Consider the following 4,046-nt stretch of genomic DNA (forward strand, 5'->3'; position numbering starts at 1 on the left):
AGCTGAGACCCCTGCACCCCCCTCTGGATTCTCTAAGCTCAGGTGTTTGTTGGCAGAATTCACTCCCTTGCAGCTATGTGGCTGAGGCTCTTGGCTCGGTGGCAATAAATTAAGACCAACCAAATGAGAACAAGGAAAGGCCATTTTTTCAGAGCTTTCAATAGCAAGGGAGTCGGCCACCATTATCTGAGTTTGGCAGAGACTCGAAGGCGGGTAGGGGGTTGGGAAAGCTTTACAGTGGAGAAAAGAGGCAGCTTCAGCTCAGGTGTGCCCGGACCAGGGCTGCTGGGCTAGGGAAGCAGGAGGCGGGCTGACTTGCTGTGAGCATCCTATGTGACTGGTTCGGGAGGCATGTTTGGCTTCTCTGCTTGGTCCCACTTTGGAAATTGGGACAAAATCAGGAGGCTGTCAGTTATTAATCAAGTTCTGGTTGTTTTGTCAAGGGGAGCGTTAACCTTCTCTCCTTTCATACGACACAAGTTCTGGGCACTTTGGACCAATGGCTACAGAGGGCATTGTTTGGCTTCCTGGACCAGTGGCTAGAGACAGCGGTCTGATGTCCTACAAGCCTGACTTGTAAATGGGGTGGCCGCTTCCTGGTTACTATAGATAACAGCTTGGTTTCCTGGGTTGGTTGCTGCAGGTTGTGGGTCAGGCTTCTCTTTCTACCTATGGCCTGGCCACTGTCTTGATACAGCCGGTCCTCAGCTCCTAGAGGCAGCCCCCTGGCACATGGCCCTCTCCTTAGGACGTTCACAACATGGCAATTGCTTCTTCGGGACCAGCAGAGAGCATCTGTCACTCTAATGCATTCTAATGTCACCGAAAATTCAACTCACTATCAAGTTAAGAAGAAATAAAAAGGAATTTTATTCAATCCAAACTGAAGTTTATAAGCTGGGAAGCAGATTCTCAGAAAGCTCTGAGAACTGTTCTGCCTGTTAGAAGTGGAAGGCATAGTCCTACACGTTTTCGAGACAAAGGATTATACATCAAAGTGACATCCGGATATTTTACATAAAGCTCACTAAGGACAATAGTCCCGGTAAGCACCTACAAAGCGAGCAGCAAGTCACCATGACTCCCTACGGAGCTGAGAAAGAACACTGTTCTTTTAAGAAGTTGCACTGCTAGCAGCAGAAGAAAGAAAAAAATGGATCTTGACATTGGGCAGGCATTCCCATCTTTGAGGAGCTCTGGTTCGTGTGTAATTCAGATGCACACTGCACAGCGGGGAAGGAGGGACGAGGCCCAAACAAATGCGGAGAGAGAAGTTTAATTTTTCTTGTCCTGCCTTAAAATATAAATTTTATTTCAGCACTTGTAAGATGGGGTTTTTTATACATGTCATTATGTATTCACAGGAGTGACAGCCATACGTTTGCCATGTTCTATAGGCTAGAAGCGAGTCACAGTCCTGCGCAAACGGGAGGAGAGGATTCTAGGATGGAACTGCAGGGGTGGGGGGCATGAGGTCCTCTGACCCCATGTCAGACTCTGCCTACTGCAGTGGGGGAGGGGAGCGGCCCTTGAGCAGCACCTCAAGCCCTGGAGAACGTTTGTTGGTCGCGCCCATTACTGGTTTCCACCGAAAACATCCCTGGTCCAGGTTTCCTTTTTGAATTTGTAGAAGAAGCAACACTGGGAGAAAACCATTTCCCCCAGGCTCTGCCAGCCCCACCCTGGGGTCTCGAGGAAGGAATGGCCAGGGGCTGCTGGTCCTGGGAGCCTCCTTCCAGGGACAGTCACCACAGCGGTCTTTGGTGCTGCATCCAGGATGCTGGCTGATTCCTGTGGGGAAAGGGCCCATGGCCGCTGTTGCAGGGTAGTGGGGTCCGGGTGGAGAGGCAAGAGCAGAAATTAGAAGCTTTCTTCTAATTAAAAGTGGGAATTGATCACCTAATCCGCTATCCAGTTCTCCGTCTATGATGACAAGTGAAAATGTCATCATAGACAAGTGACAAATGATGTAAGTGAAAAACTCTATTCCCTCAAATACCATCACATGCGTCCGTAGCTTTACTTGTCTCTTCCGTGGCTTCCTTCACATGCAGGGTCCTCTGGCTCCTGCTACGGGCTTTCTCGCCCATTCCTCTCCACCATCAGTGCTCTGTTATACACGGGGCAGCGGGGCTCAACCTTGGCCCTACATTACATGCACCTGGAGAGTCTGATAAAACCCTGAGGCCCAGGTCACAGCCCTGACCTATTAGTCTCTAGGGTGAGGTGCCAGCAACAGCAGCTTTATAGCTATCAGGTGATTCTAATATGTAGCCGAAGTCCTAGAAAAATCTAGAAGCTGCAGCCTGCAAATCAGTTCTTAGCCTTGCTATACTTGGGGATCACCTGGAAAGCTTTTCAAAAACACTGATGCCCGGGCCCCAGCACCAGAGGTTCTGAGGGAACTGGTCTGCAGTGTGGTCAGGATTTTCCAAAGCGCCCCAGGTGATGGCAGCATGCAGCCAACGTCGAGAACCCGCTGGTCCTGCATCCAGATAGCAAGGTGCCCTCAGGGAACGGGCTTGGTCCTCTGCTCTTCTCAGTAAGAAAAGGGGCACTGCCCAGTTTAAGTGATTGATAATGAGCGTGGCGAGAACACAAGGTGTGTTGCTTTTGTCCTGAAAGTTGAAACGATCAAGAATATTAGCTCAAGGATAGATCAGGTTCCCTGCTGTAGGCTAGTTTTCTAAAGGAGCCATTGGAATTTTCCTTTGCTATCACATTCAGCACGCGTTTTGATTTTATTAAGTAGTGTTAAGAGAACAACCCCCATCTCCTACATCGGGTAGTCACCTTGAGCTTGAGAAGCCATCCCCAAACGTGCAGTGAGGTCATCATCCACTGGGGTTGCCGAGGGACCCAGCTGGAGCCTGAAGGGTAGATCCGCTTGGCTGGAAGGAGAGAGACAGACGGAGCAGCCTGGCCTGAGGTGCAGATCTGGGCCCTGCAAGGCGTGTTGAACAACAGACCCAACAGATCTGGGAGAGGAGACGTCGCGTAGAGGACAAACGTCATCTGACGGCCTCGGTGACAACTGTCATTGTCAGCTACAGGTTTACTTTTACAGGTGCGTCCTGCTCTGTAATCATAAGTCAGTTTTCTAGACTTTGTTTAGAGGTTGATTCTACAGACTGAACACCAATGAACCACATTAACACTGATAACCGGTGCTAACTCTGCAGCCTCATCATGAGCTAAGATGAATTTTCCTTCTCTGTGAATCCAGCGTCACTATTCCCATGACTTTTTTTTTTTTTTTCTTTTGCGGTACGCGGGCCTCTCACTGTTGTGGCCTCTCCCGTTGCGGAGCACAGGCTCCGGACGCGCAGTCTCAGCGGCCATGGCTCACGGGCCCAGCCGCTCCGCGGCATGTGGGGTCTTCCCGGACCGGGGCACGAACCCGTGTCCCCTGCATCGGCAGGCGGATCCTCAACCACTGCGCCACCAGGGAAGCCCTCCCATGACATTTAAAGGGAAATGTTTCTAGCATCAAGGTCTAATGAATTCTCTTCTCGTCCCCCTTCAATTCCTCAAAATTATGATTCTGCTGTATTTCAGCTCACTTCATGTTTGAATCCTTATTTTCTTAAATGGTCCCTTCCTCAGGAGGTTTCTAATTGCCTTTTTTTTTTCTTCCTTCTCCCTCCTTCCCTCCCTCCCTCTCTCTCTTCCATCTGGCCTTCCTTTCACAATTTTTTATTGTTTCTGCTGTCAATAGAGGACATTTACTACCACAGATCTTCAGAAATATCCAGACTTTCAATTCTACAAACTGCTGCAGAAAATCCGCTTTCTTTCTGAAAACATGCTTCCAGAGACTTCTGCGTTTCTGCTCCAATCTGAATTCCTTATTTTCTAGATCTGCAGGGAATTATAGTCCCAAGGCTGTTTTTTTTTTTTCCTGTATTTCCAGGGTAGATCCATTGTTTTCTATCAATAGATCTCAAATCTTTTTTTCTTCCTCATTTTATCTCAAGAAGGGCGCCAAAAGGCTACCTTTCAGAGTCTGTATATGTCTGAAAACATATTTATTTTGCCCTCATGCT

General features: G+C 48.8%; 1 pseudogene; it reads right to left on the minus strand.

Annotated features, from left to right (window-relative positions):
- Positions 1–434: 434 nt before the first annotated feature.
- Positions 435–477, minus strand: LOC112064883 (uncharacterized; annotated as a pseudogene).
- Between the last annotated feature and the right edge of the window lie 3,569 nt (positions 478–4,046).

Source organism: Physeter macrocephalus, chromosome 14, assembly GCF_002837175.3.
Source record: "Physeter macrocephalus isolate SW-GA chromosome 14, ASM283717v5, whole genome shotgun sequence".
NCBI lineage: Eukaryota > Metazoa > Chordata > Mammalia > Artiodactyla > Physeteridae > Physeter > Physeter macrocephalus.